Source organism: Taurulus bubalis (genome assembly GCF_910589615.1).
Source record: "Taurulus bubalis genome assembly, chromosome: 1".
Taxonomy (NCBI): domain Eukaryota; kingdom Metazoa; phylum Chordata; class Actinopteri; order Perciformes; family Cottidae; genus Taurulus; species Taurulus bubalis.
The window spans coordinates 35,550,196-35,571,809 of NC_136589.1; the positions used below are offsets into that span (position 1 = coordinate 35,550,196).

The window sequence follows — 21,614 nt, forward strand, 5'->3', positions numbered from 1 at the left end:
CAGACAGAGTCGCAGGTATTTTCTACCTGAAGAAGACTTTCGCTCATTTATCCGTTGACCTCTGACTCTTTGCTGCAAAATGTACACACACACACACACACACACACACACACACACACACACACACACACACACACACACACACACACACACACACACAAACAAAGCCTATCCCCATTCTTGCCAGTTCCAGTTTCCTTAACTTTCGAAATAAAGAGGTAAACTTTGCAGCTGTTGTTTGGAATTTGTGACTCAAAGAAGGAATATTTGTTGTTCCTCACTTGAAGTACAGCTGAGCTCTCTGACCGCTGATTATGGCCACTTGTTGCTGCACTTTTCTTTTGTTAGAATTCTCTGAGCTCTCGTCTGCACTTATTGGACAGATGTTGTCGTTCGCGTTGTTCCTTTGCACTTTAAAGATGACTTCCCAAATCTCACCTAGTCTTTTACCTTTGTAGTCAGCACTTTGAGAGGACGAGGAGCTCTTGGCGCCATTTGTGCATGATGCTGAACTAACAATGGACGTCTACTGCGCCGCTTGCAACTGTTTGCACATGCTCGTATTTCACACACACACACACACACACACACACACACACACACACACACACACACACACACACACACACACACACACACACACACACACACACTTGAATAGTGAGTGATTTCGCAGCAGTACTTGTACTTACTAGTTTGGAAGACTCAATGATGACCTGCTAAAGACATCAGCAACTGCATCATCAGCCTGTCCATCCCCTTACTTAATGTTTGACTGTATTCCCTTTTTAAATACATCTATCTCTTCTGACTAAATATTAATATGTTGGTTATTGTTGGAGCTGTTTTGTTATTTATATATTCTTTAAACAAAGAAAAGGGTCCCTCATGTCTTGTAGCTTGAATAAAAAGAACAGATAGTGGGATCCTCTTATCACACGGGCAACTTTTCCTCCGTGGACTCGCCGGCCTATTAGAGGAGCGCGCCGCGCAGCCAATCACAGGCCTCCCTGCTCAGCTCCACTAATCGTGGATTAGCTACAACCGACTGCAGTCCGCAGCTCTGAGAGGGAGAGGCAGTCGCTGCCTTTCACTGCTCAGCCTCTATGTGATTATTAGCTCACTTTGAATGCGTATCTTTCTTTCCTTTCTCAACAGCAGCTCGTTATTGTGATCTCAGGTAAAAGGCGCGTGCGGGACGCAGTAGAGGCGCGCGGCTGTTTTTCGGCTCGATGGAAGCCGCTACTGTCGGTCAGGCAGGACTCAATTGATGGGCCCTTCATTTTCTTCTTCTTCTTCTTCTTTTCGTCTTAATTTGAAGACAAACCGTCGGTAACGCAGAGCAGTGCTCCGTTTTCGCGTCCTCCTCCTCCTCCACGCCGCCACCCCAATGTTCAAGACGGCCAATTACCCGACAGTGGACCCCGCGCCCACCATCATGCACGGCACCTGGTTTGCCACGGGGTGCCGAGAAACGCCCGTGGCGGTGGAGAAGCCGAAGAAGAAGAAGGCGGCGGCGTTCAGCCTGGTCAAAATCATGTCCCTCGGCAACAAGAAAGGACATGGCCAGCATCCGCACAACAACAACCAACAACAACAACAACAACAACAGCACCAACACAACCACCGCCAGCTCCACCAGCACAACAACAACATGCCCTTCGCGATCCACTGTCACATCGGGAAGGAGATCAAGCACATTTGCAGCAACTGCAGCCGCGGCAACGACACGCAGGACGGTGAGTGTGCGGAGAGGCTCGAGCCCTGCGGCGCTGCCGGGTGCTCTTCATGCTCTCCATGCCCGTGGTGCGCCGATGGCTCCATCGGGGCTCCATCGTTCAGTGCGCGTTGCTTTGCTTCTTCCTTGATGTGTCTGCTCGTTACGGCGGTTCGGTGACTCATATGTGTCTTTTTAGACGCAACGCGGCGGATTCATTGTCGCTGTTGTGGGAACTGCCTCCTCTGAGTGGATCAGAACTTCTTGTCGGGGTTGGGCTCTGACTTGAATGGCTCCTTGTTGGTTTTTCATCATAAAAAAAAAGATGTATATACATTGGTGTGTGTGGCTTATTATCGAAGCTAAAGTTGTTATTTACTATACCTATTTAGATGGCATGCAACTGTACAGGCTGTGTGCACAAAGCCAGCAGCCCAGTGTCATTACATCATCACTCAGCCATCTTGGTATGCAAACAAGTGTTTTTTCTTCTTCTTTTTCCTTTTTATTAATTAAAAGCAGCCACTCTGGTGTGTTTGTGTTCCAGTGATGGAGAAGGCAGGTTGAACGCAACATGGGCCGGATGTCTTGAAAGCATTTTTTTGTTATCACCATGGATACTTTTGCAGATTGAGCTGCTCTCTCCCACTCTGCCAGGAATTTCCGTAAAGATTGAGATAAAATTACGTCACCTTGCACTTGAGTTGTAGTCATTCTGGTTGCGTGTGTGTGTGTGTGTGTGTGTGTGTGTGTGTGTGTGTGTGTGTGTGTGTGTTCTTTTGTGTGCCTGGAAATGGTCCAGTAAAAGAAAGATTGGGGGAGAAGTAAACACACACAGCACCAATACAGACACACAGTGGAGAATACACGGAGGGTTCAGCCTCCCAGAATGCACCAAGTTTCCTTAATGTGTTGAGGCCTACAAAGAAGTGTTAAATGTCTTTTTCTTTCTTTTATTGCGGTTCATAAAAGTGTCATCATTCTCGCTATCACAGAGCTGGTTGTCACTCTGCTTTGCCTCTTTTGTCTTCCCGTCTTTCATCGAGTTTTTGGACCTCCTAATGAAGTAATTTGACTCTCCACTGGCTTTAATTGTGTGTGTGTGTGTGTGGAGCTATTTATAGAGCGGCGTGGTGGCGGGAGTGCTAGGATGGTTGGCTTTGAGGCACCAGAGCGTTCAGTCGAAGGACTGATTTCCACTGCGTTACTGTCACATTATTTACCCTGCTGGTGTCATCGCCCCCGGGGAGGCAACTGGCCCTGCCAAGTGATAGGTCAGTGCTGAAAAACGCCACGAACGTGAACATAATGATTTTGAAATCTGTCAGGGCATACTACTTCCTTCTATACACCTTAAATTGGTTCTAGAGGTCGAAGGGTGCGATAGAAAGATGCGGCCATCTCTGAAGGCCCGTCATTGTTCGTTTGCCGCGTTTTTAGGTCCTTTGGACTTGGACTCAGACTCGTATGGCCCTTTTTCTAGTCATCCGACCACTCGAAGCGCTCTAACGCCACATGTCATCATTCACCCATTCACACACGGATGGCAGGGTGCCACCTGCCCATCGGGAACTCTAACCTACTCATTCACACACACACAGCTCGCCAGAGCAATTTGGGTTCAAGTGTCTTTGTCCGAGGACCGACATGGATTGAACCGCCAATCCTCTGATTGAAGGACATCCACAGTGGTAGAGCACAGCTATGATCGAACCTCTGCCGCTGAAACCTCCGCTCGTAAGTCGAGTGTTCTCCGTAGTTTGTACTCCTGGATCGCGGAATCTCTCAAACCTGACACACCCTTTTTCTGTTTTCATTTAATAACTTGTGTTAGACTCAAACTCTTTTGATACCCAAAATGAGCTGGGCCTTGTGAATATTTGATGAGGAGCAGAAATTTTTCTCTTTCTTAATGAGGTGCTGCTTATCAGTCTGTTTTTATTTTTTTTATAATAGTGTGTTTTGGCAAGCTGATGCCAGCCGCTGGGTTACGAACTGTTTAGACTTGGAGCTAATGCTTTCTGATCCGCAGGTTTATTTCTCCTCTCCCCACCTCATCCTGTCACGAGGGGATTCAGGGGGCCGCTTGGCCCGGCTTCTGACTGCTTGGATCTACGTGAGCAAAAGTGTCTGCTGCATTCAGTGCCGTCTCTCCTGCATGACCACCAGAATATCACCTCCTCTGCATCCTCATCTAACCTAGACCTTGTCTTTCTGTTTTTTCCTCTGCTTTTTATTCCCTTACAGCTGAGGAAGTAGAGAGGCTGGCCGCCATGCGTTCCGAGTCCTTTCTCTCCGGCTCCCACACTCCACCCATCCGCCGTCGGAGCAAGTTTGCCACTCTAAGACGCCTCCTCAAGCCCTGGAAATGGAGGAAGAAGAAGAGTGAGAAGTTCAAGCAGACATCCGTTGGTACATGTCTTTTTTTTCTTCTTCTTCTTATTTCCACAGCATGTTAGCACAACCCCCTCCCTTCCTCACATGTTATGTCTATTAAACAACCATGTGATGTCATACCCTCCCGTCTGGTAGTGGGAAGAAATGCTGTGTACATCTTTTTTGGCCAAAGATAATTAAGCTTCAGCGTTATCGCAACTGCAGCAAAGTGGAGTTTTTTCGTGGTTTTGAGGTCTCTTTTAGAGTTCCTTTGATGTTGCAGGCCAGTGTTTTTGAGGGGCGAGTGAAGGGCACGCTGCCTTCAGATGTGACTATACTTATTTTCTCTCCGGCTGACACCATCCGGAATTCTACCGTCAGCCCGGCGGACAGGAGGAGACAATTTGTCAGACTGCATCTTGCGGGTGGGAAGCTGAATTCTTGCTTGCATAAAAGATGAGCAAATGCGCAGAGGTCTGAACAGGACAGGGCGTTTTGATTTCATTTAATTGTTTTATATTTTAAAATTAGTGACTCCCCAGGTGTGAGTTTCCTGAAAATATCGGTCTCGCAAGTACAAAGCATGCATTTGACCTTCTCTGGTCGGTTAAAGGATTTGACTGTTGCTGTTCCCAAGAGTGCTGTTTCGTTTTTTTCCAGTAAAACACAAAAGTGCTGTTGAATTGTGAGCTTTCGATGCTTGACTTTCCGACATTTCTACTGTAGTTTCAAAGATAGATGAGTACTTGATAAAACAACCGTGGATGCTGTGTGATAACGGCATCTCCTCTGTTGTGGTGAAGGACAACAATGAAGAGCTGAGCCCCCGTTGCAATGGACTTAATGCACAGTGGAGTTGAGTGGAAAAGGCGCTCTTCATCGCTTTTGTTCTCCACTTGTTTTCTGTGCATAATGCAGCTTTCTTCAAATGGTTCTTTTGTTCTATTCTATCCTTTTTTGATGCTGGAATTATGACCTACCGAAGCAGCCTCCTAAGTGGAGTCTCCGTGTTTCTTTTAGTTTTTTTCTAGCTGCAGGCAGTCTTGCAAGTAGTTCCGATGCTAAAGCAGGTTCCTTAACCAAAGTGACACTAACACACACGGTCACTTTCAACAAGAAGTGTGAACCCAACCTTTTTTTATTTATTTTTTAAAGCCCCGAACAAGAGTAATGGCGGCCTGCACTTGTGGCCGGCAGAGTATAGAAGTCGCTCGAGCCGCTGCAAAACTCCTATTGAAGGGACATGAAGTGGCTCAGGGTTGAATTTGAACAACAAATCAACTAGGGATTTCAAGCTGCACAAATAAATACATTTATATTAAACAGGGGCTCAAATGACTATAAATGCGTAATGTGACAAAGGGGTCGCTAGTAGTGACAAACTGACTGGCTTTTGAAATCGCACCCACAGCCCATCAAAGGGGAACGTTATGAAACCACGTCTCACATCTTTATAATCACCTCTGCGGATTTGCTATTTTTCATATTCACAGTATTTTGTAAAATGGAGGGAACCAAGTTCACCTGCTGGAAAGTTCGGTGAACCCCGGTGTTATCTGGCTGAGTGCCGGGCCTGTGCAGCGGTTTGAACAGCACTGAATCCAGTGGTATGCATGCATGAATAGCGAACGACAGCTGGAAGCGAGATTGGATTTTTGAGTAGGCATGTTATCTAACAAGGCCGAGCAGCTAGGCAAAAAAAGGAAAGCAGAAAATAAGGGAAAACTGATCATTTGGAGAAAGGAGCAACGCAACTATTTCAAGGAAGAAAGATGGCTCGGTGTAACTACCCACTTATAGCCCTCTTGTAAAAAGCATTTCTCATGTGATGACAACCGTGTTCAGAGGACATAAATTCAGCTTACTTCATCTAGGAAACGGTATCGACTTTGGTTGACCCCGTAGCCCCACTATGGATTTGTGTTGTGTGTGTTTTTTATTTTTTAAATGGACCCTTACACATGCTGCTGTGCGTTTGCCCTCATTTCCTTTGGCGACGCTAAGATGGCAGCCTATTTATTTACTAGCCTCAAAGCCTGGATTGGGATGACCTCTTTTTTCTTTTCTTTTTTTTTTAACGGATAAGAAAACTGCTGCCAAATGATTATGACAAATACTATAAGACTATTAATTTATCGCACTTAATACTTTCAGCCTTCAACTTGTTGCTTAAAAGCAACGGTTTGTACCGCAGAATCACAATCCATGTAGTTCCATTCTATTGGAAGAGAAGGAAGACGTCTCCACGGCCGATATCTCAAACAATCTGGATTGATAATTGAATAATTGGATAAAAAGAAAATAGATAAAAAGGGTTGAACAGTCCCTTTTTTCTGTGTGCCGCCTCACATTCATCTCATCAAAGACAAAAGCTTGTCCCGGCAGACGCCTGCGAACGCCTCACTGTTGATCGTGTTTGCCGTGCCAGCGGGGAAGCGGGCCAGCCACTGGGCATGCAGATGTTGTTGTGGATAATTGGGCACTGAGCACAGTAGAGGATTATGAACGTATTGTGATATTAAGCAGATGAAGGCCAGCTCTGGGGGGGGGGGGGCTGTACTCGTCACCTCAGGAAGGAAGCAGGGAGGGCCTGACAGTCGGGTGTCTCTATCACGCTGTCTTATCGCGCTCGGTACGTTCAGCAGAGATTCATCAAAAGAACACGGTAGTCTGACGCTATCTCCCTCTTTTTATTTATAATCCAATTAGTAAGCTCTTTCTTGTGAACATCGGTCGTCTAAACACACCGTTTCTTGCCATTTATTGGCGTTTTTCTTCTCCTCCGCTGTATCCTTCTTTTTTTTTTTCCACCCCGCAAGGACGCGTTTAGCCACATCAAGCCTTTAACGCGTGAGCTTCTCATTGAATAAAAGGCTCCATGAAAGTATTTTTTTTAATGCAGGGTTTTGCGAGGCTGAGAATTGCCTCGCTAGAAGCCTCCACTTTGAGCAACTGAGCCTCAGGGTTGGTAGGATGCGTTCTGACTATCTGGGTCACTTCGCAGCGGAATATATTTTCTCTGTGAAAAGAAAGTAAAGCGTAGTGTTCTCAGATCAATACCGGCTGTATACTCAGTCTTGCCAGTTTTCAGACGAGCGTCTGATCTTCTCATCTCGGTGCAGATGGCGCAGCCTTGGTCCGCGGCGGTGCATCGTCCGAAATGGAGCATGCTGACATTCAAGGTGATTTAGAGGACAGCGTCTGCTTTATGGACTCTGGTATGAAAGATACGTTGCGTCCATTGGTGTTAATGCCCCTCGGCCCAGTCATGGCCTTATTGTGGACTCACAGCTGATGATGTTCAGGTGACCCAGTCAATCACATTCAGGATCAAAGTTAAGGAGAGTGGCTGTTTTTAAAAAAACAAAAAACATTACTGGCTTTTTTTCTGGCTCTTGCAAAACCTTCCTGATGAAATAAACATGAAATTCCACTTCTTGTACGCTATTAATGCGCTCATTAAATATGAAACCAAAATGTCATACGAGGACAGCCAGTGGTTTAACTCCTGAGTGGACGCTCGGCCAGCTGCGTTGTCCATCGCAACAATACCTTCTTCTTCTAGCTGACAATCTGTCAAGACGTATCCTCACAAAGGCTTTTGAGCTAATGGTATTGCGTAACCGTGCACATCCCCGTGGCATAGTGGTTATGTCATGAAGCTTTGAGTAATTACTTTTCATTTTTGGATGAGACGGCGGTATTAATCCCTGGACATGTCGCAGCGAACACCAGCCGTGCATCGACCTTTAGCCCTGGGTTTCCCCACCCTGGAAAAGTGTTGCCACTGATGTTTTCATTCATCATTTTGATGAACATTGTGTCAGTCATCCAAAAGACTGTTGATCTTTTTTTTATGAGTTATTTATTTTATGAGTTTTTATTGAAGGATTTTTATTTAAAGAAATCAGATGCTACAGAGGATAAAATTGTCTTTTTCGTCTTTTAATGGCGTTTATCCCGAAAGAAAATATATATCGTATCGTATATTGACATTATATGTCAAAAAGCACAGGAGATGATCACACTTCCAGAGTACTACGAGGTTTATTTTTCCTCATTATCCAGGTAAGGCTCATCTGGCACAGACACTATTAATAGAAATATGAATACAATAGTATAGCCTGGCCGCATTAGATACATTCCTCTATGTTGATTCTGGGTCAACCGTTTGATGGATGTATTTATTTGCCTTTTGATTTGACCCAATGTTAAGTTAGTCACATCTGTAAAATAAATAATCACTTTCTTTATGGAGCAGTCTGCATCAGCATACCAAGTAACATGTACAAATGGTCCAATTTCCTTTCATGTCACACTCTTCAATGTACCACTTCCTCGGGCTCCAGTGGAGACGATTGTGTGACATATTGGGGGATATTTTATCCACCCTCCCTAATGCATCGCTGCTTAACTAATTCCGGGCTCGGAGCTGATCTCAAACGGGCTCCTCTTGAAAACCTTTTGAAGTATTGAGTGATATTGAACATCTGGTATCCTGGAGGAACTCATAATGTGTAAAAAAGTGTTAAAGTGTTTGATGATGACTTGCTCTGCTGGCGTAGTTTCGAACACTGAAGCACGGAGGATCCAAATTAGCCCGTCTGACATTTGTATGACTCTCATTTGTGTTTATTTATTATTATTTATTTTGCATTTTCCTCTCAGCATTTGGTTTCAAATCCACTGCGTTGTGACTCGGGGCAAGGAAAAGAGAGAGGTCAAGCTGTGGGTATTTTCCTGAATCCACAGCGAGGACGTGTTTGCATTGAACACACCGCCCTCCGATAGAGACGAGGCTCCTGGGTCATCTGGAAAGCACACATGGCTCAATCTGTGATCTCCCTCTTAAGCAGCCGCTACAGAGGCCTGCAGGGAGATTCCGGCGCAGTGCGCTCAAGTGCCGTTGCTGATCCTCATTTCACATTCTTAATTTGTTTCTATGCAGGGGTACAATTTCTGAAATTACTAACATGATTTTTTTTTTCAGCTGCTTTTGTTTTCCGCCTACTGCTACAAGATGTTAAGTGCCTCAACTTTTGAAGCCTAAGAATAGAAGCAGTAGCTTTGGGACGTGTTATCTTGTGCATAATGCATTACAATGAGACGTGTTGTTGGAATAGCTCCTCCACCCCTTTATCTCTTTTATACATCAAGGCCCCGTTTTCTTTTTTTTGGTTTAGCTTTAGGTGATCAGAAGAGAAGTCGCACAGTTTCCCAGATTATCTTTACAACAACATCCAGGATGTTACTAATGCGACTGATCTCTCAACTGAAGTTGCTTGTAATTCAGATCTTTCATATGATAAACGATTGAAAAAAACAAGACATGCATAGATGTATTGCAAGGCCAATAATATACTGGTGGTACAGCTGTGTTCAGGTAAATTGGTAAAAGAGCATTTACTTTTAGGATAAATTTGTTGATGGCCGATATTTGATTGTCTAATCCCATTAAAAGTATCACGTGTGCAGGCAAAAGCCTGCTATATCTTACTTTTAGCATCTACCTCCATTGTTGTCCAAAAGCTATTAAATACTCAACGAGCCACATTGTTGTACTGGGTGATGTGTCCTGTCCTGTCAATGAGCACGGGCACTGTCGTTTTATTTTGTGTCTGTTCCACATACGCCGCCCTGCTGCTATAAATACTAATAATAAATAATACTAATCTTGCAAAAAGACAAGGAGATCGGAATGGCCATGTCCATCATAGTTGTCCAGGTATTTCATTATCAAAAGTGAAAAATCTCCACAAAGCCGTGGCTCTGGAGATCTCTCGGCGTGTTTTGTTTATTCAAAGGTTTATCCAATGTGAAGACTTTTAACGTTGTTCTCCTTTGCCCCCTCAGCTCTGGAGAGGAAGATGTCAATGCGACAGAGTCGAGATGAGTTGATCAAGAGAGGAGTGCTGAAAGAGATCTTTGAAAAAGGTGAGCCGATGTTCTTCAGTTCCAGTCTGCTTTAAAAATTGATTGACTGATTTTTTTTTTTATTTTTTTTTTTTACCAGAGCTCGAAACCGACTCTCTTTTAAGCAGAAACTGTAATAGCGGTAGAAGCAGTGTGCTGAATTTGGAAGTATTTCATCTCCTCATTAATCAGTAGTCTCTGAAGTGCGCTCTTCAAGATTTGGCACGGGCATCTGGTGATATAATCTTTCATTATAGAAATTTTGTGGGGTTTTATACACTCTTTGATCTTGATTTGATGTGCCCTAGACACCCCATATTCAAAGCTAGAGTACATTTGAGTCTTGACGGGACATCAAAAACAAAGTTGGAGAAGCTCAGAAAGCCTCCTGCCAAGATGTGAACAGAGACGATGAGGAAATGTGTGGCCGTTTCCATATTTTATTGTTTTACAAATTGAGCTTTTTGGACAATGTTCAAAAATAAGAAGAAGGCTAAAACAAATGCCTTCAAACGTGCCGAAATCCAGACTGTTATATTTGTAGAATGTTCGCCGTGTCTCCTTTTTTAAAGTATCGCCACTTTTTTTGTACAATAGCTGCCACTCCTTAGAATGCAGTGCATATTAATTAGGCCAGGTGTCCTGCAGTGACAACCTAGTTTCCATCATCCCAAAATAATAAATAAATAAAAGCTTGTGTGCACAGCTTGATAGATCAGCAGTGGTTATTTGTATGCATGCAAAGCAAAGCGTCCCTCGATCTAGTAAAGCTGCATTGTTCCATCAGCACTGGCATTCATTCCTCTGATGTATAGATATACCACACAACTCCCTTTGTAGTCCAAAGAATCGGCTCTGATCCAAATAGAAATAGAACCGCAGGGGCAAAAATATAACTACAATAGAAATAAAAGAAATCCCATGATGTTGGCAGAAATGTGCTAACCTTTCATTTGATTGGTTGCTGGATTGTAAATCGGCTTTGCCGGTTTTTTTGACTGCCACTCTGTGTTCCTGGATTTAATGTGGCACACGCCAGCCAAACCCTAGATCACTAGATGGGGTTCTCAGTGGCGGAATTTAAATATCCAATCCCATCTCCTCATGAGGACGCTTCAAAATGAGGGCCTTTGAAGGTCTTTTTGTATGACAGCTGGTTACAGCAACGACTTGAATATAAGCAAAAACTCCCATGGAAGATTTTCTGAATGTTAGAAAGTACCTTTCTTTCCTAATCATAAGTGGGGTTAAGCATTCTTGTGGTTTTCTCTTCAAAAGGCTGTCGAGATGAAAATTTGGGAATGGGGGAGTGCTCCCAACATGAATGCATTGTTTGTCAGAATATGTGAACAGTGTTGTGAATCATACTGTCAGCCTTAAAATGTGATCATGCAAAAAAAAATCAAATGTTCTTCGTGCTGTAAAAGAATAAAAAAGAGCAAAAGTTCTGTCAAACTGCTTGGCTGACGCCGTTCCCTGGTCTGCTTTGTGCTGATAAAGGGCTCTCGGGTCGTTAAACAGCCTGAGCTTTCTGAATCCACTTCCCATGGTCTCGAAAGCCCAGCAGTTTATTTAAAACTTTGTTGGAACGGTCTTCCCGGGACGTGTCTTTCTTGTGCAGTCAAATCACGTTTCTGATGCTTGTCAGACTGACACTTCTCTTTTTTTCTTTCCTTTTTATAATGTTTAGCAACCGTTGAGTTTGGATCCTCGATGGACGGCAGAGTCTGCAGTCAGGAGCCCTCTCTTAAGTCATCTATGGTCCATTCCAACAAGAAATCTGTCACCTACTCGGGTGACCTTCAGGATAAACCCACCAAGCCGCCGCTGTACCACAAAAAGCCTCCTGCTCTCCCTCCAAAGCCTTTCTCTAGGATCCCAAACCATAGCACAGGTCAGTTGATGCTCGGTTTCTATCCCCCCCCCCCAAACCCATATACAGAAATAGTTGTGGCCTACTTATTACTTTCAGCAGTTCTTGTTTTGTCAGATGAGCCTTGACCGCTGTCTCTTTTAAAATGACTACCTGCGTTGCCACATGTGCACAGGATTATAGTAGTCTCATTAAAGTCCCCCGTGGTTATGTCAGCTGGGCTCTCCCTGTCATTATCCGTCAGAGGGAAGTGGCATTATCCTGGCCTAGTTCCCACCGCTCTGCGCTGCGACGTCTGATTGTCCTAAGGCCGCGATATAACACAAGTTGCACCCAGTATGTATGTCCATTAATCCTTTCTTTTTTCTTTCTTTCTAGATTCTTGCAAGCCAATGAAGTTACCCTGTATGCCCGGGGGAAAGCACTCCCCGCCTCTGCCTCCCAAGAAAGTGATGATTTGTGTGCCTCAGGGGGGACTGGACTCCTCCCCTTGTCCGTCCCCCAACCCCCTCTGCGCTCTCTCCCAAAAGTGTGGCCCTCCCCAGGGCATGCCCCTCCACCATGGCTCCTTGCTGCCCTCCCAGCTGGCTGCGCTGTCCGGCCTCCACCAGAGCCACGGCCACCCGCTCCAGCTCCAGTACGGCAGCCTGCACATGCCCAGCCGCATCATCGAGGAGCTCAATAAAACCCTGGCGCTCTCCATGCAGAGGTTTGAAAGGTTGGTTGGCCGTCAGCGCTCGGGTCATCCAATCTGATTGTCCTCCCAGTGAAGGCAGGCAGGGACGGGGGGACTATGGATCAGCCTCTATTTGTTTATCTGTCTGCGCATCACATAATATCTTGTTTGGATTTTAACAAAACTGTGTATGGAATGTGTGGATTTGAAATATATATATATATATATATATATATATATATATATATATATATATATATATATATATATATATATATATATATTTCACCGATCGCTGGATACTGATTGGCCTCAAAGGGTTGCAAGTTTCCTTATTTATTTTGTATATTATAAATAATTGTGTGTAAAGTCTGTGATCAATGCATCTCTTGCTCGTATCAGAGTAGTTACTGTGGGGGGGGGGGAAGCATTATAATTAGCATAGAGCGCCCTGTTTACTCAGACTGTATTTTTGTGCCGGCTGGTCTGCTGCTCTCGAGTTCATCCCGGTGTTATTGAGGTCACGTCCTGCCATGGAGCGCCGGTGTACAGGTCTAAATCGGCCCATGGCCCAATTTTGAAAGTAAATGTGTGTACGCGTGGGCACGGGCTCATGGAGGAGGCGTCCCTCCAGCAGTTGGCCTGACATAACATGACCAGCTGCTCTTTACAAGAGCAATGTTTTTCTTCGCGTTTGAAGTAAAAAGAAAAAGGGACAGGGTAGCGGATTGGACGTTATGTAACCGCAGACATTAGGATCTCTTCATCACCAAAGCCATTTGGGCAGGGGATAAGGAAGTAATGGCCGCGACATTGCTCACAATTGGATTGAAAGCTCCAAAAGGAGGTTGCGTAACAGCAGGCTCGCCGTAAAGGAGCTCCAACTGGGCCGCGGTGAATCGATCGAGCCAACGTGCGAGCGGTCGGCACTTGCGCGTGAATGGCGGCTCCTGTGAGTTTATTTCTGTCGCCCTGTTGTCGAATTATACAAGTTCAGTAGCTCTCTGCCTCTCGTGTAGCGCAGAGGGTTGCATGGCATTGCGTAGGACTGCACAGAATCATATTTGGTATTTCTGCATTCAGGCTCTTTGTACTCGCTCTCATTCAGCCGGAGTTCTGCATCTCCTCTCCCTCTGTGCTTGGATTAGAAACCCACTAAGCCATCATTGTACCAGAAGCCCCTTTTTTATTGTTTTCAATCACTTTCTTTTTTGGATTTAGAGAGGTTTGTGCGGCTGATCGTTTCAGTAATACCACATGCCACAAACACTATTTTGACTGTTTAAAAAGAAGATTAAAATGTATTTCTTGTCCCTTTCCCTCCCCCAGCTCGGCGCTGCACGGCGTTGGCCAGTGTCTTCCCCTGGACAGGAGAGAAATGCCGTCTGTGATCATCGACTACGAGGATGACAAGGAGAACATGCCCAACGAGTGCGACTACGAGGATCTGCCTAGCATGTATAAGGACGAGGACGACGACGAGGATGACGACGACGAAGACGACGAGGACGACGACATATTTACAAGTGAGTGGCTGCAGTCGCGGTGGCCTTGAGGAGTCTTTGTTTGGATCGCACAAACGAAGAGGTAAAGGTGACAAAAAGCACCCCTCCCCCCATGTTCTGTTAGTATGGACATCTCATGTTCACCCGTTTGCTCGGCTCATCCTGATCCACACCTGACCGCTCCTGGATCTCGGATGGAGTTTGACCTTCAAAGCGGATGCCAAGCTTCGGGCCCACAGGACTGAATCATGCTGCTGCCCGTGGAAACACTCGCCACCTCCCCAGCAAAAGCTGCTGAACTGTGCAAAGCTGTTTGTGTCGTTGGCGCCGCACACGCTTGTTTTAAAACGGGAGCACGCTGGATCGTAAAGATTGTGATCAGCCGTGTGCGATGGAATCATTCAATGTGCGACTTTAAGGGAAGTATGAGTTGGCCCTTATAGGTACAGGACACTTGGTGTAGAGTCTTGTTTTTCCCCAAATATACAATATGTTCAGACAAACATTCCATGAAGTGTGCAAAACATCAAATCAGAGTCACTGTAGGTTTTAGACTATAGTCAGGTAGAGCAGTATTCCATGTTTGGAGCTTTCTTCAAACCTTTGCAACTACTTATTTCAGCATCAAAACCACAAAATACAAATTGTGTTTGGTTCAGGTTCCCTGGCTCAGAAGGTGCTGAGGAAAGACTCGTTGGCCATCAAGCTGAGTAACCGTCCATCCAAAAGAGAGCTGGAGGAGAAAAACATCTTGCCCATGCAGACGGATGAGGAAAGACTGGAGTCCTGGCAGCAGATCGGCACCAAACTCACAAGGCGAGCACACACACACTCTCACACACTCTCACACACTCTCGCATTTTAAAAACGTGAATACTTCTACATTCACAATGTATGGGCCAAACAATGTTTAAGTAATTGCTGGAAAAGCGGCACTTGAGCCCTCCTCAATCAAGCCGACCGTTTTGTCTTACTTTGGGCTGACGTTATGCTGGCTGGTAGAGCTGTGACTCAGTCCAAAGTCGTTTCAAATGTGAGCCTTTTTTCTTCTTCCATTGAAACATTTTTATATCCTTTCATTTCTTCTCTTCTCTCAGTCTCAACATCCGATAAGGATAAACGCTTTATCTCGTTAAAATGAGGCTCTGAAAATGGAGCTGACCTAATTTCAGTGATTCATCACCATGGCCCCCCCCTCTCTTTTTTTATTTTACTCGTCTCTCTCTCTCCTCTCTTTCTTCCCTCGCTGACTGAATCACCACGGTGATGCATGTGCCAAACTATCTCTACCCGACTCCTCCACACAGCAGCACCACGCAATCCACTTCATACCAGCAGTTTTCTCTCTCTCTCTCTCTCTCCACAGTGGTGCAGTGCGTACAAATCACAGGAATCTGTATACATATGTTGAGATCATAAATGTGACTTCTAGTAATTCACCAGATCAAACAACGCATCACGCGCCTCATTTGATTCCACTCCGCTGCGACTTAACTGTCTGTGAAGAGAGAGAGGATGTGTTGGGAAGGTGGGGAAAGGCCGCCAAGCGCATCGGGTAAAAATGAAAGCCGGAGAGCAAAACAAGATGCGAGATTTGGGAAATATGGTTGCAAGGAGAGGGATGGAGGCTCACCGAGAGACGTTGGCACGCGCCCCACGAGTGCCCCGCTGTGATTGGATCGCAGAGCTTGTTCCCAGAAGGCCGGCCTGCTTAGTTGTCATGTTCCCAAAAGGCTCCGTCACAGTGTCCTTCGCAGGGTGTCATCAGCGTCTGTGTGGTGTAATGTTGTCGCTTGTGCCGGGCCAATCAGAAGTGATTATGAGGACGCACTGACCTCACAGAACCCTGGAGAGGAAGCCTTTTCTGCTTTGTCCCCTTGAGAGAGTGCACTGCTGGGTCTTTGTCTAAATGTGGGGTATTCTCGCTCGCTTTTATATGTTTTAACGTATCATTTCATGTAATATGTAGATTATGTCTCTCTTAAAGAACTCGTTTGACATTTTTGGAAATGGACTTATTTGCTGTCTAGCTGAGGTTGATTCCAATTCTCATCTGTCAGGTAAATGTGAAGCTAGCAGCTAGCAGATGGTTACTCTAGACATAATCTACAAATTACATGAAATGATACGTTAAAACATATCAAAGCGAGCAAGAATACCCCACATTTAGCTTAGCTTAGTATAAGAGGGCCAGTAAAAACATCCACCTACCAGCACATGTAAAGCTTATGCGTGTTGTTTTTCATGAGCAGGCATATTGATTTCCTGAAAAGAGACTCCGATAAAGCAAATCAGCGTATTCCCAAGACAAAATTTAACCTGGTCCTTTCAGAAGCTTTGGGGAGTCTTTGTCCCTCAGAGTAACTGCTCTCACATTACACTCATTTGATCCATTGTTAATATCAAACTATTGATTAGTGCAGCTTCAAACAAATTGTGCTTCCACTTCATAAAACCATGTGTAACTCCATATATAATGTCATTATACGCGTGTCTCTAGTCCCGACATCTGCCCTCAATAAACCTGCATGTGATGGAAAACGTTTGGAAGGGGCCGTCCCAGAGAGCTCCGGCCCGGGATTCAGTGCTTTTGACTTTTCCCGAACAATAACGAAGAAATGACTCGAGCCGAGCCGGTCTGAGCACAGACCCAGCCCTGCACACAGGAGCTTAGAGGGCCAGATGGCTGCCAGATCTGAACGAGATGGAGGCAATCATTGATCTGGTGCCTACTGTCGGGTCCACTCCCGCAGGGTCCTGACACAGCGCTATAATAAGAGTCCCCAGTTGAAAGCACTCGGTGACCTTTTCTGTATCCAAGCCATTTCAGCCAGATATTGGAGATAATCTCTGCATAATGCAGAATGCAGAATGCGTCAGATCTTGCCGCAAATAAGAAAAATGTGATGGGAAACTGTGTCCGACTTTCATGTTCCTTGCGTCTTCGTCTGTGTGGCAGGTTTGCTTTTAGCCGCCTCGAGCGCTGGAACCTTTCAGTGAGTGTGTGGCCGCGTCATCTTGCCTTATTCAGCATCAGATGAGAGCTGAGTCTTCAGGAATATATTGGCTTATGGGCTCATTCCCTGCATTGCAGCAATCTATTATCATTCCATTTGAAAAGAGGATCTGGGGATCGTGGCTTGGGAAAGTGGCGTCATTAAGCAAGAGCTTTAAAAAAAAAAAAAAGAAGATGCAAATCTTTTACCGTTGAGAAAGGAACATTGGACTCTGTTGCTCATGAATAAGTTGTACAGGAAGTAAGGACACATTGAGTTAATGTTTTATTTAATTCAGCTTGGGACTAACGCATTGCCTTTTTTCTCCAAAGCCCAGCGTTGTCAGTTGTAAAAGCACTCATGCTGAGAGGCAGAATGTGAATAAGATAACTTGACCGGGAGCTGCTGTCAAAGCAGGGAAGTGAATACCGGGAGGAAAAAACAAGCGACTTTTCTCTGAACTATTTATTTCACAGAACCAGTGAAATGTTCGACTTTCTCTTGAAATGACAGTTGATGTTTACATGATATTACATGTAAAGTAGGTTGATTTTTGCATTAGGGCCTTTCCCACCACCTCCCTCCATATTGACAGTTTTACCTTGCTGACCTGTGTCCAGGGATCATGTGCTGACGATGGATGTTTGTTTCTTACCAGGCGCTTGAGTCAGAGGCCCACGGCGGAGGAGCTGGAGCAAAGGAACATCCTCAAACGTGAGTGTCTCTTCGTTGTAATTAACATTATCTCTAAGCAGCTAAGGTGAGCTCACAAATAACACAAAATAAATTAGTTTTAAATGACAAAACCTTTGAAGTAACTACGTGACCCCTTCATCAAATCATATTGGCCGCAGGCTTTTGTGCATGCAGGCCTCAGCTCATAGAGGCCGATCTGTTTGAAAGCTAGTGGCATATATCTTCTCTTCCTCCGTGGGTCTGTCTTTTCATCCGAGGCAGACAGACAGACAGACAGACGGGCGGGCAGTGGAGCTCCCCGAGGATCCACGTCCAGGGGAGACTGGTTGCTTTGCTCGAACACATGCAGTATCAGAGAGCAGCAGCTCTGTCGCCGGGGACCCTGCCTTTCTCACATCAAAGGCCCATTTACTAGCAGCTCCGGCTCTCCAAGCAGGATAAGACAAAGCCTAAGAATTCACGTGCGACAAGTCGCATCCTCCCAAGTCGCATCCTCCCCACTCGCACGCAGCATAGTACCAAGGTTAAGCTTCATTTTCTGGGGCAAAATCCAGAGCTGCGAGTAGCACTACGGCTACAGTGTGTGTTCAGCAAGAGCACAGGCGCAGTTCGCCTGCCAAAGCTTTCGCAAACAGGGGCCGTGTCCCAGAATGCTTTTTTGTTTACTCTCGTCTCTCCTTTTAACTTGCGCCTCTGAGCTGGAGGTTGTTTTTTTGGTCTCTGTGAATATATGTATAGTATGGCTGACGTTTCGTGGGGAAATGCAAGAGCTTTTACGTGATCGGAATTCATTTGTAGACGAAGAAAGGAATGTTTATGCTTAAATGGGTTAATCACTTTACCAAAAAAGCCCCGGGACGAATTGAAAGGAACAGAGCAATCATTCTCCCTTGGTGCCCATTCCTAATAAGCATCAAACGGCAAATGATGGAAACTATCTTCGGCTGTTTGAAACTTATCCAGTTTAATGTGAATCTAATGAGCCACATTACGCATTACAGTGTGTTTTTCCCCCCTTTTCACTGTTGTCTAAGCGTTTTGTGCACACTCTCAGTGTAACCGCTTATCCTCTCGTTCTCTGCAGCTCGCAACGAGCAAGAGGAAATAGAAGAGAAGAGGGAGTTAAAAAGAAGGCTATCGCGAAAGGTGAGTCCAAAATAGCTCCGGAAAGTGCGAACCCGCACGTGGTCCTCGGGCATCTGGAGGGGGGTGAAGGGTTGGCAGGAGAAACGAAACACTGACGGTGACTCATCTGCAGCGGGCCCTGTGGTCGTGCTCAGGTCTCCCCCAGGGAACGCCGGCGTCCTTGTCGCCCTTGTCGCCCTTGTCGCCCTTGTCGCCCTTGGCCCCTCCAGCGTGTTGGCTGCCAAATCCTTCGACCCCCCTCCGTAGCGAGGCGTCGAGCATGTTCCCATCACTTTCGATTACGTTCTCGCACTTTCTGCTCACCTGCGGACACGCTGCTCAAAACAAAAATATCTCACAGCTGTTGGAGGGATTTTATTTGACCTCATCACATGCCTTTCAGCGATGAACAAAATACGTGTGTTTGTTTTTTGACGAAATGCGCGGGCCAATACGATAACGATATAACATAATGAATCATATTTATTTGTGTGTATAACTCTAAGGTAACACTTTTATTTAAGAATTCTGATCAGGATACCGCTAACATTTTATCGCAGAAAAATACTTCTGATTGAAAATGTGTTGCTTTGTTATTCATCAACGTCCTCCAAGCCGATACTGATAATGTGATAAGCTAATATTGGAATACGCTTTCCATCTAAAACTGGTTCATTTATGAGACACTTCTCTGAAATGACCAATAGATGTGGTGTTTTTTTATATGCAGATTATCTTCGCCCATTGATTCAATGCATATTCTGAATGCCAGAGCAGTGTGATCTTGAACCACGTAAGAAGAAAGACTGCATGTGTAAGAGGAAGTGAATCTACGAGGAATCTGGCAAGCATGCTGCTAACCGTGACGGCTTACTGGGAAAGCTCTACCTGTTTTATCTGTTCTCCAACTCATTTGTTGTTGTTTTTTTTCTCATGCTCTCTTTCCAGCTGAGCCAGAGGCCCACTGTGGAGGAGCTGAGACAGGCCAAGATTCTCATCCGATTCAGTGACTATGTGGACGTGTCAGACGCCCAGGACTACGACAGGCGGGCGGATAAACCCTGGACCCGGCTCACAGCCGCTGACAAGGCCAGTATCGCTCGCACTTCCCTATATGATCTCAAGATCTCTCTGCGTCTCTTGTGACGCGATCCCTTAGGCAGGAGAGCAATGATAACAGGACGTGTTGTGTTCTTCCTCCTCCTCATCACGTCATGTTCCACCTCTGCTGTTTTGTCCCCCCACCCCGTTGTGGGTGAACGCCCTGTAGCGGTCCTGCTGCTCATTGCCCAGCGGTACATGAGTCTCACTTTTAATGAGGTCTTGATTTTTCTTTTTTTCTTCCCAGAGCTGCCTCCTTTTGGCTTTTGATGATGCGCAGTTCTGAACACGGCAGGTCACACCTGAGGAGCGCTCATGGGAAAAATCACGGGGATTCAGCGTTTTTGATTATGCAACAAGTCCCCTTACATAAGAGAGCGATCGTACAAGCACTGCCTCGGGACCCCTCAGCCGCGGCGAAGCTCTGCTGAGATTTATTTATCTTCCTTCTACCATCTAGTAAAGATTTAAATAGTGTTTGTTCTCCTGTCACAGAAGCATCCTCTCTGAGAATGGGGCGCCATTTTCTGAGTCATGCCGAATATCAAAAGCGGTGACATCACCTGCCTGGGTTACTGTCACAACACATAACATTTTAGAGAGGGATATAAGTGTATAAAAAAACGCACAGCACATCATTTTTTTCCCTGGAACTTTGACTCATCCTCACTTTGAGAAGATCTCTTGTAATCATCCTGCCCTTGGGCAAGGCACTCAGCCCTGCACTGCTCCAGCGGTGCTACTTAGACGCCATGATTCACTGGGTGTTGTCCCAAATGTGGAGGTGTGTAACTACATGAATGGAAGCTGCTTTTGGTTTGTGCTTAAAAAACCCTGACTAAACTGACTTCAGATATTTATTAACCTGGGAATACATTTTTTAAAAATGTTTATCCAAGTACTGACAACCTGTAACGCACTCTTCCACTCTCTTCGTTCTAAAAATAAACCTGTACTGGTCGAAAGTAAAAAAGAAAAATGCTATCTCAATGTTTCCCCGATGCGTGTTTAAGTCTATGTAAATCGTTATAAATAGTTTAGAAAGCACAGGCTGGCTACCCAGGTAGAACAGCAACAGATTGTATAGTACTGTTGATGCTCTTTGATGTCTTGAAGGGGAGGAAAATGAGGGCTCTTGTGATGCGAGAAGAGAATTCTGCCGAATATTTTCAATTTGTGGCCTCCAGATAAGCGTAAATGATGCATGAAGCACGCTTAAAAGGAGGCAGAGTCGAGGCGCGAAGGCCGCAGTTTGTGTGCCAAGACTCAACGGCTCTTTCTCAAATGTCCTTTTCGTTTGTCCACCGCAGGCGGCGATACGGAAGGAGCTCAACGATTTCAAGAGCCACGAGATGGAAGTGCACGAGTCAAGTCGCCATTTAACCAGGTAACGTACAGAATCCGTTAGTCCCGCCCGCGGGCACGCCTTATTTGGTGTGGGGGCTGCCCTCACTGCTGAAGGTCGCGGCTGCAGGGAGCTCTGGCTGAGGTGATGAAATGCGTTGAAAATGTTTTAAAACACTTTTTATTTTCATTTCTTTCTTTTTCCTCTTCATCTCTCAGGTTTCACAGACCATAGTAGACCACCACTGTCTTGAGCAGTGCCGGACTGGCGCTCTCTTCCACTGAGAACCTT

At 45.4% G+C, this 21,614-nt stretch overlaps 1 pseudogene across 1 annotated transcript; it reads left to right on the forward strand.

The window, feature by feature from the left end:
• Positions 1-1,390: 1,390 nt before the first annotated feature.
• LOC306749064 (phosphatase and actin regulator 1-like) lies at positions 1,391-21,369 on the forward strand (annotated as a pseudogene). The gene is made up of 11 exons: positions 1,391-1,739; positions 3,965-4,129; positions 9,947-10,027; positions 11,697-11,900; positions 12,258-12,597; positions 13,885-14,081; positions 14,720-14,876; positions 17,715-17,770; positions 18,837-18,898; positions 19,826-19,966; positions 21,289-21,369. The product of its transcript is annotated as a phosphatase and actin regulator 1-like (transcript).
• The last annotated feature ends 245 nt before the right edge of the window (positions 21,370-21,614 follow it).